The 15,576-nt window shown below is 40.1% G+C and overlaps 1 long non-coding RNA gene across 1 annotated transcript; it reads right to left on the reverse strand.

Annotated features, from left to right (window-relative positions):
- Positions 1-11,852: 11,852 nt before the first annotated feature.
- LOC119856181 lies at positions 11,853-12,761 on the reverse strand. The gene is made up of 2 exons (XR_005293195.1): positions 12,626-12,761; positions 11,853-12,053 (listed from the first exon to the last, which is right to left on the reverse strand). It is a non-coding gene; the product is annotated as an uncharacterized LOC119856181 (long non-coding RNA).
- Positions 12,762-15,576: the final 2,815 nt, after the last annotated feature.

Here is a 15,576-nt window from a genome sequence, read left to right on the forward strand (position 1 = left end):
ATATTCTCCATGTTACAGATAAGCCATTTTTGAGAAATGGGATAAGAATAGGCAAGTTTTATTCAGCTCCTGGAAGTAATAAGAGATCTAATTTCCATTGCCCAATACAGCTACTGACTTGTATAAAATAGTAAATAATGGGCTAGCCTGTCTTACTTTTGACACCACTTTTCTTAATAGCTTCCAAAGACAGACACGACTTGGCTAAAGTATGAGCTACCATATAATCCCAGTTTGGAAAAATATAAGTCACTTGACTGACAAATTGACATTCTGCTGAGGTTATGAGCTGCTTGTGAGCTCATGGGGTAGGTTTTCTTCCCCCATATAAATTAGCTGAAAACAGGGTGTCAGCAGAATAAAGATTTTCCACACCCCCAAGCTAACTGAAATATGTAATCAAAACAAACCAAAAGTGTGTGTAGCATAGCTGCCAAGGGGAGGCACAAGCCACAGAAACTGGGTTGGCCAGAGCACATTTGGAAATGTAAGGGCTTAATCAAATGATCTCTCACTTAGTCTGCAGAAGGAGGTCTACAGCCACTGTGTCCTTTATGTGATATTTAGTACATTGATCCCTTGTTAACATGGGTCAGTGAAATTTGACCTTCAGAGCCCATGAAAACAAAAACAAAAAAAATAATGTTACAAGACAATGAATGGTGCAAGATATATATAAAGTGGTGTTACTAGAAAGCACAAGAGAAAAGGTATACAGCACATTGTCAGAAGGGCAAAGATGAACAAAAATAGGTATAAAATCCAGAAAAAAAGTTCCCCAGGAGAAGCCAAATATACCAGAAGGATGGATAGAATTCAGTAAGAATGCTGAGTAATGTGTCACCATAAACAAAAGAGAGTGGCAGACAAACTGAGCAATGGGTACACCATTTAAGCCTTTGCACACCCAATGCAAAAGGAGATATTTGACAGACTCCTGTCCTGCTTTTGGCAAAGCTCCTCAAGCAAGGCTCCAACATTTATGGCTGATCTACACTACACAGTTAGACATAAGGCAGCTTATGTTGACCTAATTATGTCAGGGTCTATGCTACAGCCTTCTTCCCACTGATGCAAGTGTCCTATTACACAGGTATAACTCCACCTCCATGAGAGGCTAAGGCTTTTGTCAGTGTAGTTAGGGTGATGCCCTGTCTGTGTAGATTTTATCCCTTACATTGGCTGTCTTGTCAATTTCATAGCTCCTGACATGAAATTGACAAGGAAGCCCCCACTCCCAGCTGGGAACCAGGGCAGCTTTTCCCATTTCTGGCTGGGAACTAGGGTGAGAAACTCTAGAAGCCCCCTGCTGGAAGCCAGGCAACTTTGTCAATTTCAGCCCTGACCTTGACAAGGCTGCCTGGCTCTGGGCAGGGATCAGGTGGTGGTGTGGGCATGCAGAGAAACCCTGGTCAGCCTGTAGGGCAGCCAGGCTCCTGGCAGTAAGCTGCCAGCAGAGCTGAGCTACCAGGCTCTAAGCTTTCCACACTGCCACTCTCAGGTGAGGGGAAACACTCCTGAAGAGGACATGCACCACCAACCCAAGAAGAGTAGTGTGGACATGCACCACTGCAGTAATTTCAGCAGTGGCTGTAAGTCAACTTAGGTTTGTAGTGAATACCCTTACATGCATTCTTTATTAAAGAGAAATTTCCATACACAAAAGAGTTAAGCTTACATGCATTTAGTATCATAATCAGAGCATGGTCTAATTCCAGGTATGCCAAGGTTTGCAGGAAATCTCAGGACTTGAAGTCCCTGGCATTTGTGTGGAAGCCAAATGCCCAACCCATCCCCACAGCACCAGGGTCCCTAGCAGGGAGGATTTAGGGAAGCAAGGTTTCATTATGGAGGAGGATTTCCCCTAAATAATGCTGACAGATGGAAAAATCTGGCATGTTTAAGGTATCATGCCCTGGAGAGTGGCTATTCCACAGCTAGTGAATTGTTGTCTTTTGGGCCATTACATTAGATGTTATGAATGCATAGCAAAAGTGCAGTTCCATTAGCATTAATGGAAACGATCCATGTAAATCCTTCACACAGTGCAAGACTAAATTCTTTAATACAGTGGCTCAAAACAAACATTTGCATATTATAGATTAATACCAAGTATTTTACACTTGGTCATCTGACTTTGCATGGTGCAAAATTGTAATTTTTATGTCTTAAGTAAAACTATTCTGTTTGTCACTAATGACCTTATCTGAGTTTTGAAATGGCAGCAGCACAGCAAGTCTCAAAAATCAATTCAATTGATTTCTATTTATGTAGATGCATGAAGTCTTACAGTGGAGGAAGCTCTTTTCTTCAAGTAGATTAAAGCTGGGACTAAATCCAAATTTTGCCTTCTCATTGTCAACTTCCTGTGACTATTCAAATAGCTTCTCCTCCCCCCCCCACTGCCACCTGCCCGCTTCCTTTTTAGGAGAGGAGGCTCAACCAAAGCCTCAGATCCAAAGTTCCTCAAAATACAGATTAGAATTTGTCATATGCCCTCATCTTTACAATGGGATGAGACCCAATCAACATCTTTGAGGGAAGGAAGGGGAAAGGGTATTGAAATCTGTATCCAGATTTTGCAGTGCATCTCCAAGTCCCTCTGCACAGGTAAATGTACTATTTTCATATTGTGTTGCATAATTAGATTTGATGCCTGAACATTTCAATAAAGTTAGAATCTAAATAACTGAGCAAATAAGAGGTACTAATTGGAATAATCACACGTGCTCCTCATATGAGTAGGTGCAGACAACAGTATCACTTTCCTCCAAAGAAGGGAAACTTAGAAACTAGATGAGGGTTCCATAGCAGTCACACTAGTGGAGGCAGCTGCACTAAATCAGAACATTTCCTGAGTATTCTGGCTTCACCCTTTGTGGCCAGGCTCCCTAGCAGATCAAGGGAGGACACAGGCAACTTGCTCTCCAGGCTGCCTTTGTCTATTAGGAGCAACAAGTTGTGTGCTGTTTTAGAACTTTACACATCTGAAATCTAAAAGTAGAGACTCCATGAGTATGCTACTAAACTCATTGCAAAAAATTCCTATTGGCCAATAGGATCAAGTAGATTTACTTACACTGACAGCAAAAATGCCTAACATAATGGCCTGCAAGATTCAAATGAATGTTGTCTCAAGCCTGTCATTTTAAAAAAAAATGAGTCTTAAAACTACTGTAAGTGACCACAATAGTAATTTAAATGTGTTATGGTGGGTTTCTAATGCTCAGGTTGCTCATTTGTTTGGCTGCCACCCACACTAACAGGTGAATGAAAGGATTTCAAGGAATATGGCTGCATGGGTCAGGGACTCTCCACCTGACTTTCCTGGAATTGAAAGTCAGGAAGCAAGGAAATTACACCTCAGTTTCTATGTTGAGCTATTTGTGAACCAACTAATTTTGCATGGTATATAGAAAAATGGGGCCCTGAAAGAATTAAGAACCAGAGTGAGCACAGAGGAGTCTGGAGTAAGTTGAAGTCTAGCAATGGCTGGCAGCAGGCAATTTCAGTAATTGTTAGAGGTTTAAGTTTGATTTAAAGATTAAACTTTGCACAAACTAGCACTCAGTCAGTCCTGTTTAATATGGAGGTAGAAAGTCAGACATTAGGGCTCACAGTTTACTGCATAGAGTGAATGACTTACCTTGTGACCATGTAATGTAGGTCTGGAAGTGTCAAACAGCTTCTGGGCCTTTGAGTCCAAGCATAGCACCTTGAGGCCAGAGTTGCTGAACTAGCAGAGCTTTAGACACAACATACAGGGATATCATATAGCAACTACAAAGTTGTATGGTCTAGTCCTCCAGCTGAAGCCAGGAGAAGCTTCCTTTGTTGAAATCACCTTCCAGTAGAGGTTGATCATTCCTCACACCAAGAAGGTGCTTCAGAAGATGGGATTATAGTTGTGAACTATAGACAGACTGTGGTAATGGTTTCAGCTGTGGGCCTGGGTGACCATGAGAACCAATCAATGACTGGTGTACTGGGTACAAAGCTGGTAGTTCTCAAACCGAGTGATCCTGAAGGAGAAGCCATGAACTGGCGGTGGTATGGTACAGAGTGTTACCATTGAGATGGAGATGCAAGAAAGATCCTTCAAGCTTAGTTTAGATCACTAGAGAAAGCTACCACAGAAACCTGGACCTTTCTCTGAAAATTTTCTAGTCCATGTGCAAAGCCAACTAGGCAGGAGAATCAGAGTCTCAATGCATGAATGAAAAGTTGGTGTAAATGTTAGGGGGATTAATGTTTAAGGCTGTTGGAACCTTTGGGGAAGGAAAAGGTACAGTGAAAACCAGGTGGTTCTTATATCATCTTCCTACTAAGCCTCTAGTGTTTAGGGCAGTGATGAAGCTCTTCTACTTCTGTCTGTTTCTGGCAAGTCTTTTGATAGTTCCCCCAACTGTGCTCCAAATTTTTCAGCTCTGTTGCCACAGCTCTTTGCCAGGTTGGTTTTGGGTGGCCTTGTTGCTTGCCTTCAGGTGTCCATCTTATTGCTACTCTGGTGATGGAATCTGTTTCCATCCGAAGCAGATGACTGATCCATCTCCAATGCCTCCTGGCAATGGTGCTCAGATCCTCTTGGCTGCACTGCGTCAACAGATCTTGATTTGAGATTGTTCTGGGCCAAAAGACCTGGAGGATTTTTGAGGCAGGTTGTATGGAATGAAGACAGTTTGGATAGGTCATACTTTCTCATTCCCTAGCATTCTGCACTATAAAAGTAGTGTTGAAAGTACACAGCTCTGATCAATCTGGAGTTTGGTTTTGAGGATTTCCAGACTGTATTTAAGCTCCTAAAGGTGTTCCTTGCTTTATTGATTTTCTTCTGGATGTCCTGTCTTGTTCTACCATCCTGGCTGATAGTGCTGCCCAAGTTTGTGAATGTCTCATTGAGGAGAACATAATCCTCTATCCAGACTAGTGATAGTGAGGCAATATTAAAGGTCATGATCTCTTATTATGGTTGATTCAGTCTAATATGCTGGCTGAAAGCATTGAGTCTTTTCTTGTATATGGTGTTGGGTATGTGATAGGAGAGCAACATCTGCGAAGTCCAGATCTTCAAGGGATGAGAAGACTGTCCATTTAATGCCTCTTGGCATGTCTTCTGTAGTATGCCACATTACCTAGTTGGCAATGTTGGAGACTTGCTGACATGACACACCCCTGATGTAATCTAGTTTTGAACTCAAAACTGAGCTCACTGCAATCAATGTGGCATGTAAAGTTGAAACAAGCTTTTGATGACATTATATGGAAAGAAATTCCATATGCCCACAGAATGTGCCATAAGCTGGTTCTGTGAATGCTATCAAAAGCATTCTCAGAGTCTATGAAATATATAGAGTTGCTGTTGCCATTCTAAGCACTGTTCTATTATGTTTCATGGAGTGATGATCTGGTCTGTGCATCCATGCCCTTTCCAAAAACAAGCTTAGCATTCTCAGAAAAGAGTATCAACTGCCTCCGATATACACTTATTTATTTATGCCTCTGATATATGTTCTTATTTACCCTCTATTAAGAAAAAGACAGGGAAGGAACATCCATTAAAATTGAAAGGTGATAAATTCTTCTTAGCATATGCACAACATGCTTCAGTTGGCATGTGACCAGGATTCATCACAGAATTTGGTCTGCTGATTGAGTCACTAGCTTCCCTGGCTCAGGCCAGATACTGAGAGACTGCAATGCTGATCTATGCTCCTGGTAATAAATTTAGAAGCTGTGAAGAGGAAATACTATTTTCTACAGTACAAAATGGGTATAACTCATTGCCCCAAGACATTAAGAGGCCAGGTACTGAATAGCATTCAGAAGTTAGAATGTAGGAGGAATGAAAACATCCAGTGACATGTCACTGGATTTTTTTTAGAAGGATTATAAACTCATATTTAAGGGAATAAGTCAACCACTAATTGATGTGGCTTTGAAGGAAAGCTTGTGGCCAGTTACTGTCCACTTTTATATCTTAAGATTAGCTATTGGTACTATCAGACACCAGATATTAGACTGCACAGAGATGCAGAGCTGAAGTGGATGTACTTACACTAGAAAGAAAAAAGCCAATGGTAGCACCAGCTCTCACCTACATCTTTTCCTTTAGCGTCATCATTTCAGTGTTTGATAACAAAGAAAAAGTGCTGGGGTTAAGAAGCTTGTGTATAGCCCTAGTCCTGAAACTTGTATGCAGGTGAAGACCCCCAACTTGTGCAGAACCCCATTGAAAACTCAATGGGTGACTTGTTTGGCATCAGGGTCTAAGTTTTGTGAAAAACTCACAAAATGCAGGCTGGCTTTACTCAAGATAATGGTGTTTTCCTTTCATTTCAATGGGGCCAGGATTTCAGCTACAAAACAGACTGTCTTTGAGCCACCCATCTTGTGACAATAGAGACTGAATTACTAAAAAAGTGTGCATACAGTGATGCACATGAGTTTCCTATCTCTCCTTCCCTAAGGCAGTTTAATTGTGTTGGATACAATTAACATTCAAGGGTATCATTTTCAAAAGCACTTAAGTTCCATTTTCAAAATGGATTTCAATAGGAGTTGGTGCCTTTGAAAATTCTAGTTGGTGACTATCTACATTAGGCACTTAATACCATTAAATATTTGGCCCTCTGGAGCTTAAATCTCATTGCAAGTCAATGGGACTTCAGGCTCTCAAGTGCCTAAGTCACTTTGAAAAGTGGACATAGGTTCCTTTGAAAACTTTATCCAAAGTGCTTAAAAGCTGACATGATTTAAAAACCATACAATACATGTACGAGTGACTCAGATGGTGAGCTGCTCTGGAGCAATCACTGACTTTGAAAGGGCAGGCATAAGCTTGAGAAGTTAACATTTAAAAAATTATAGGAGCTTTTCTAATTATAGCACTTCATGTGTTATTTGACTGAAAGAAAGAAAAGGAGTACTTGTGGCACCTTGGAGACTAAAATTTATTTGAGCATAAGCTTTTGAGAGCTACAGCTCACTTCATCGGATGCATCCGATGAAGTGAGCTGTAGCTCTCAAAAGCTTATGCTCAAATAAATTTGTTAGTCTCCAAGGTGCCACAAGTACTCCTTTTCTTTTTGCGAATAGAAACTAACACAGCTGCTACTCTGAAACTTGATTCTGAAAGAATGATCTCTTAAAGTTTAACTCTGTGATTCTCTCTCATCTAACCATGCACTGCTAGAAAAAAAAATATCATAGTCAGGCTATTGCACATCAAGAAAGTGTCAGGAAAGCATATTTCCTACCCAGATTATTGGAGGGAAGAACACATGTCTAAGAGTATAAGCTTCATGCTGTTTCTTTTTACATCTATTAAGTACAAATGAGTTCCTGGCCTAAAAAAGTCTATTATGATCATATGGTTCAGCCTCATAAGATAGTCCAATACTTCTACAGTTTAAAAGATAAGCAGGATTGTGTCAGGCAAAGTGGGTAATAAATGCTGATGAGACATTCTAGAAGAGTTTACTGATCCAGCACTTTCAGTTCTGGGCCTACATATTTTCAATAAGTAACTTACATGTTTTATTTATTTATAAACTATAATAATTAGTAATGGACTATTCCAAGAAATGCATTGGGAAATTGATTAATTCTGAAAAGACTTTTGCAGATTTTAGTCATAAACATGTAGTTTAAAACATTAAACCAGTGCAGTCATAAAAACAAGTTGTATTAATAAAGCCCAGAGCTCAACATGGATAAGAAATCGTGTTTGCCAACATAGGAAACTGGGACAAACCCTTGGCTATCAAGCTTAACAGCAATTTGGAAAAATAGATAAAAATTTCTCCCCAAGTCAAATATATTAACACTAAAAGAAAAGGAGTACTTGTGGCACCTTAGAGACTAAAAATTAGAGCATAAGCTTTCGTGAGCTACAGCTCACTTCATCGGATGCATTTGGTGGAAAAAAGTTTTCCAACAAATGCATCCGATGAAGTGAGCTGTAGCTCATGAAAGCTTATGCTCTAATAAATTTGTTAGTCTAAGGTGCCACAAGTACTCCTTTTCTTTTTGCGAATACAGACTAACACGGCTGCTACTCTGAAACCTATATTAACACTGTGCTTTAAACTGGTTGTTGCTGTTGATCCTAAACATAGTGTCTAAAGGGCCATATTGTTACTTCCTGTGGCAAGCCTCACAGGAGGAAGAAATGTCTGCTGAAAATCCCCAGTGGTTTTCCTCATGAATTCTCTCTGCCCCTCCAGTGGAGAAGCTGCAGTTTGCCTCCTGTCTTGACATATGACATTCAAGGAGCTGGATGGCTCTACACAGCCTTTCCTTGCTGTATTGTGCCCTATCATTTGCTGGATAGCAGACTGTATAGATTTGGTACAAAAAAGTCTCCATAAAAACTCACAGGGAAGATTTAGCATCTTATGGAACTACTATTGCCCTATACCATGAGCCAAGAGGAGCCCCTTTTGCTAATAAATAGGTTGACCTACTTTATAACTGTTTTTCCAGGTTGTTACAGAAAGGAAATTAAGTCCATCCTTACTGCTACAGTTGCAAGCACTAAAAATTCAACATTTACCAAAAGTATCACTCATCTCCTCTTCCAGGTATTAAGGGAAGACTTTGGTAATCTTCATTATCTCTGACCTTTAATACTCTCCAAATTGGTACATTAGTAATTTTCAAACTAAAAAGGGACACAATCAAAGCTTAGTGCCAAAATTAAATCTATTTTTATATCCATTTGCCAAGATTTTTATGTGACCATTTCTCCAAGCAAATACTTCAGTACTACCTTTACTGTCCTGCACATATGGGCAACAATACAAATCCTACATAGAGAAAAATATTCCAATAAATTCACAGATTTCTGTTTCAAGCTTCCAAAGGTCTATCACATTTTTTGATCAGGCCACTTCCTCAAATATTTATTTTCACCCATCCCTTGTCCGACTGAGTAACAAATATTTAAAATCCCATAGGATTTGCATTCCAGATTAGACAATTAATCCAGATGAACCAGAATCTAGCCTTCATCCTTCAGTGACCATTACTCAATGTTTCAGAAGACTGAAATCCTGTTGTACAATTCTGTACATGTTAAACTTTTTTTTAAAAAAGGGCTGTGATCAGTTCCACTCCTGAAGCATGATATTTGATTACTTTTATTTTAACCACCATAGTTACATAGCTGTTCATGGTCATAAACTAAATTCTAAGACCATCCATCACCATGGCCTTGAGTTGTTTGCCACCAAATCTGTTCTTGATCCCATCCATTCTGATTTCCATCTTCTCAACTGCACTGAAATTACTTTCATCTAGGTCATAAGATATCTCCTGCAAAAGCTTCAGGGCCTCTAATGCCATTCTTATCTTCCTTGTTCTCTGCATTTTGACACTGTCTATGTACCATCCCTTCTTGATATCTTGTCATCCCATGATTTTCACAATTCTGTTCTCTACCTAATTCTGACTATTCCTTCAGCACCTCTTTTACTGGATCTCTCTCCTCCCCCATTCTTCCATTTTATTTTCTCCCTTAATAGCCAATACAATTGCAAATCAACTAATATCTTTGACTATAGAAGGCATAAAATATTAAGCCTCCTATCTGTATTAAGCAATTTGTGGTACTGGAGAAACAGCGTAGTTGTCTCAAACTGTGTGAGCTAAACTATTCTTGCTTAAGCAATGTTTTTTTTTTGAGACAGATCTTTATGAACAATTCTTTTCTGCTCTCCTTTCCCCTCTACTAAAGGAAAGAGATTTTCCTGGCCAGTAAAGACTCTTTTCAGTTTCTTTACCTCCAAAGATAAGCTGTGTCTTACAATAGGTGACGTTATAGCCTGATGCCAAAACCAGCATGTCTGACAAATCCAATCCACAAGTGGTAAATATAATGTTTTGAAATACATTAGTCTTGTGCCTAGCTAACTTCTCTGAAGAGAAGTTGATTGAAAATGAGAAGGGGCATTAAGTACTATTTCTATATGAGAACATTCTGTGGGTCTGATAAACCTCTTGCCCTGATTTTAAAGAACTGTCTGAAAATGCATTCTCGGTTCCTTGACATTCCTTTGTTAAGCTAGTTGTGACATCAGTAATAGAGCTGGATGAATAATTCATTATTAATCATGTAGTCTACAAATTTAGACTCTTGTTCATGAAATTCTCTGTATTCTTTAGGTAAAGTTATTCATGAATCTCTTCAGTGAGAAATTCTTGGTCTGCAGATTTACTTATTCAGTAATTGTAAGAATTTCTGTTGTGTTGGTTAATCACATAGCTCAAGTAATACTGACTGACAACTAACCAACAGAGGGAAAATTGTGAGTTTTATAATGAACTTATAAGTTCGCTTTTGGCAAAAAAACTATTCAAGCTTAAAATTGAATTTCATGAATATTGACACAAATAAAGCTCAGTGTCAAATATTTTGTGAGGGTATTTTGAAAGGATAAGGCTACAGGGCAAATGGCAGAGCCCCACTACTTCTTCCAGGTCATAAATCCTAGCTGCAGTGCTGGAATCCCCTCAGACAATTACCACCCAAGGGACTTGGAGCCTACAATATCTAGAGAGTGAACAGGAAATTCCTTTAATTTCTCACACACAGCTTGCAATATCATTGGAGGACAGCCAAAGTTTTTTTTAAACCTACTCCCATTATTTAATTTTATGAGCTTTGTCTCCATCCTCCCCATATTAGAGGATCAAAACTGAGGTTCCCTTCAGCACAGCCAATTAGTTACCCAAAACTTAACATATTCTCACACAGCACCTTTCCCCCCAGTTTTTCCCCTTGATAGGACTTATGGGCACCTGTCCCCACATGGCAATAGTCTGACCATGATGGGTTAGAGGCCAACAAAGAAGGCAATGGGCTTTGCCAGGTGTAATTGAGGGCAGAGCCTGAAGACCACAAAAGTGCACGAGATTAATGGCAGCACAGTTTACCCTGCCAAATCTTTATTACTGATTATGCATGAGGCAGAGAACCCAGCTTGACTTCCAGATCATAGTTTTGGTTTGCTGGTGTCAAAAATAAAGGGAAGGGTAACCACCTTTCTGTATACAGTGCTATAAAATCCCTCCTGGCCAGAGGTAGAACACCCTTTCACCTGTAAAGAGTTAAGAAGCTAAGAACCTTGCTGGCACCTGACCCAAAATGACCAATGAAGGGACAAGATGCTTTCAAATCTGGAAGGGGGGGAGAGAAAACAACAAAGGGTTTGTCTGGGTGATGCTTTTGCTGGGAACAGATCAGGAATGCAGACTTACAACTCCTGTTAAGTTAGTAAGTAATCTAGCTAGAAATGCTAGAGATTTCCTTTTGTTTAATGGCTGGTAAAATAAGCTGAGCTGGAGGGAGTATTTGTTTGTATCTTTGTAACTTAAGGTTCTGCCTAGAAGGATTCTGTTTTGAATCTGATTACCCTGTAATGTATTTGCCATCCTGATTTTAATGTAATTCTTTTACCATTTTTTAATTAAAAATTCTTTTAAGAACCTGATTGATTTTTCATTGTTCTTAAGATCCAAGGGTTTGGGTCTGTGTTCACTTGTACCAATTGGTGAGGATTCTTATCCAGCCTTCCCCAGGCAAGGGGGTGTAGGGCTTGGGAGGATATTTTGGGGGATGATGTCTCCAAGTGGGCTCTTTCCCTGTTTTGTTTAAAATGCTTGGTGATGACAGCATACTGTTCAAGGACAAGGCAAAGTTTGTATCTGGGGGAAGAAGTTTAACCTAAGCTGGTAAGAATAAGCTTGGGGGAGGATCTTTCATACAGGTCCCCACATCTGTACCCTTGAGTTCAGAGTGGGGAAGGAACCTTGACAGCTGAGCTGACATAAAATCAGACTAGATCTTCAGATGGTGTTAATTAGTATAGTTCCATTGAAAACAAACCTATTCTGTTTAGGTCAGCTGAGATTCTGGCCACATGTTTCTATTTCTTTGTGAAATTATTCCTGAGACAATTAAACATGGACCACCACAATGTCAGTCTTTACAGCAGAACTCCTCTTTAAGGGCCCAATCTTCTTCCAACTTGGATCATTTGGAAACTGTAAAACTGAATCAGAGTAATAGAATCTCAGTCATGGGGACCACTCACCTCTCATAAGCACCCCATCACAAGGCATGTGCCTGCACACTGTGTGTTTAAGATGGGTCTTTACTGACTCACCCTTTCAGCCAAGTCACATACAGCCCATATGGGGGTGGAAACCAAGCCCCTTCTGGGATACAAGTCCAACCAGGCCTCTTGATCTCTGCCCTATCCCTGGGCTTGCTCTTCAATCGCAGTACCCTGGTTTGAACTGTCTTAGGACCTTCTTGGAGTCTCTCAAATTGTTCCTGCTTTTCAAGCAATTCCAGCCCTGATGTGGGGCTGTATTCCCCCGGACTGAGTCCTTGGAGACTTCACCTTTCAGGGCATTTCTGGCCCCAGCTCTTCAGCTGGGCCATTAAGAGACTCCAGTTCCCCTTCTGAGGTATATCAAAGTCCAGACCACTTTCCCCAATGGCTAGTGGAGGGGATCCCAGTCATAGCAGCTGTTCAGCATATCCCTTTAAATAAACTGCATCACGGCTACAATTCCCTGGACCACTTCCCCATGGCCCCAGCATATTCATTGCCCTTACCTTAGGGCCTTGTTGATTCCCAGCAGCCAGCCCAAAACTCCTTTGCATTCCCCCTGGCCTTTGCCAGCACTGCTTTGTCCAAGGCACTGTCGCTCCTCCAGCCAGGTGCACTATCCATCCTCCTCCAGCTCTAGCCAAGAACTGATCTCACTCTAGCCCTGCAGCTCTTCTTATACTAGCCTGTTGGGCCCTGATTGGCTGTTCCTTGCAGCCTCTGATTGGTTGCTTCCCACACAGCCACTCTGGACAGCTTGGAGGACCTCTCTACTGCCCTTTTCTGGGGCAGGGTGTTGCAGGGCCATGAGGCCTTCAACAGGGGGGCTCTGGAACTGGTCCACCCCATCACACATATCAACATTAGATTCAGTTTGCACAGGTGTAAATAATAACACAAACGTACATGGTAGTGAAGAATCAGGCCCTACATTTTGTAAAATAATTAAGGCTGGAACTGCAGGTTATAAAGGCTTCCTGGCAAGATCACGTGTCTGTGCATTCATTTTTCTAAAAAAAATAAGTCTTTAAAATTATTCAGCCACAGTATACGCATTTTTAATCACTAACCTACATTACATTCGACAGGGTACATTCTTAACTCATTTAATGCTAGTTACATAGCTAAAAGCCTATACATTCAGCTCAGATTTCATGCAGATTTTTATGAAGATATTTCACAGGTCCTATTTAGCACCACTATAATCATAATTGCTTAAGAAAACTGAGAAGCACTTAAAATAATTGTTCATTAATTCATTGCTAAATTATGAAATTAACTTTTATTATGTTTTGAGGTAATAAACATACAACATACAATAGGTAATAATCCTCATTAGATTGCAATGCATATTTCAACAACTGTATTCCTAGTTTGACTGAATATTTGTGATTAGTGATTTTGGCATAAATTATAACATGAATATACAGGACAAACCTATATTAAACTAGGACAGATAGGACACTAAATTATTGGCTAGGACCTGATTTGTATCTTGCTTATACTAGTTTTACACTAGTGAAACTCCACAGATGCTAGTGGTAAGCGAGAGGAGAATCTGACGGCAAGTACATGTTATCTGTAGGGGAAAATAGTAAATATCTGAGGAGGAGCTAAGGTACTGTAGGGACAGGACTGGAGGAAAGAATCCTTGAGTTTTAATTCCTACTTGATATGAGATCTTGGATAAGTCACTTTACGTGTCTGCCTGGGGCTTCCCATCTGTATGGGGGGGATGATACTACTTCCCACCTGTTTCACAGGGAAATTGTGAACATGAAAGGGGGAGGATTATCCAAAGTGTTCAGTGTTGACCTAACCCTGCTCGCATGAAGGCAATGGAAGTTTTACCATTGATTTTTAGGTCAATGCTGAACACTTTTATAAATTCCACCCTAAATAATGAATGGACCTGGTTCTCCTCTCACTCAGGTTTACAATGGTGTATCTCCATTGAGTCAGTGGAGACAATCTTCATCCAGAAATGGTGTCAGCAAAGGTCCAATTGAGCTGCATATGTCCTGGTGAAGCAATACAGAGGTGACATTACTAGTAATCATTTTTATTCTAGTAAAAGGACATTTCATCAAAAAGTTTGTATTTTTAGGGTCAGACAATGTGGGTGAGAAAGCTGAGCATTCCAGTCCAGTTTGGTTTTTGTCATCTAATGCAACTGTCGATAACTTTCAGAACTACTGTGCTCCCCTGACATCAGGGACTGCTCCTGCTTTGCATAAGGTTTAATTCAGCACACAATTCACCACCACCACTTTTTTAAAAATATGCAGAACATAGATGTAGCTTGTGTTACTAAAATCCTCATGTGCAAGCCAATTGATTTCAATAGGGAATTCCCAGAAACTTGGCTAAACCAGTTTTAAATAGATTGAACCTTCAGAAAGGGGCAAAGCAGTTGGATCATAGGGGACAATTGGGTCCACTGGGCCTGCCTCGGATACAATTCCTTTCAGGAACATCAGACCTCAATGAGCAATGGCTTAGAAACTACAACAAAGGCTTAAACTGATTGAAAGTAGTTAAAATGGGATTTATAAATGCATTGGAATTCTTGTCACTGGAAATTTTCTATTTCATTACTTCTGGGATGACTCTGTCAGTCCAAAAAGCGGAGTTTAAAGAACATTGTTCAGAACCGTGGAAGAAAAGCAGAGAGTGAAGACAGCCACATATAAGCAATGCAAAGGACAGTCAGCTCCAGATTCTCTACCTTTTCCCTTGGAACAAAAAGAACTGCATTTTTAAGAGATTTAATCCCCCCTCAGGCACTGGAGAAATCCACCAAGAAAGGTTGTGGAATTACTTTCACTGGAGATATTCCTGGCTGGACTACAGACGTGATGCTGCCTATTAGGACTGGTTTACAGATAATGAACTGAACCCTGCCATGTTGCAGAAAGATGGACCAATTAAAGTTCCTTTTTATTCCAACTGATTCTATGATTTAATGAGCACATGAAACTCCCATTAACATTAATAGAAGTTCTGTGCATGCACTGAGGGGAGAATAAAGCCCTGTAGTTTATTTTTTTAATAAAAAGCATGAAGCAAACAAAGAATGTGAATCTCCAAGTGAAGTCACACAAATTGCAATATTCTGAATGAGGAATAATATTTAAGAGACAAATCCTGGGGCATAGAAAGTAGAAACATGAAAGAGAGAGAGAAAGAACCAGGTCTTACTCAACACTGACACAGGCAGTTTAGTCTGGGCTCATCCTGTAATGCCTGTAAAATAAATAGTAGGAAAAAGCTTTCACGACCAGATAAAATGAAACAGCTGAGAAGACAGTAAGGCTTAGTATTGACAAAAATGATGCCCTTTGATATTTTGCTCTGAATGCTGACACTAGTCAAGTAATATTTTTCCTTTTTATTTTCTAAGTACTCGGATTACAGTAATTAAACAACAGCTTGTATTGTGAGAAAAGCCATCCCA

This window comes from Dermochelys coriacea, chromosome 5, assembly GCF_009764565.3.
Source record: "Dermochelys coriacea isolate rDerCor1 chromosome 5, rDerCor1.pri.v4, whole genome shotgun sequence".
Classification (NCBI taxonomy): Eukaryota; Metazoa; Chordata; order Testudines; family Dermochelyidae; genus Dermochelys; species Dermochelys coriacea.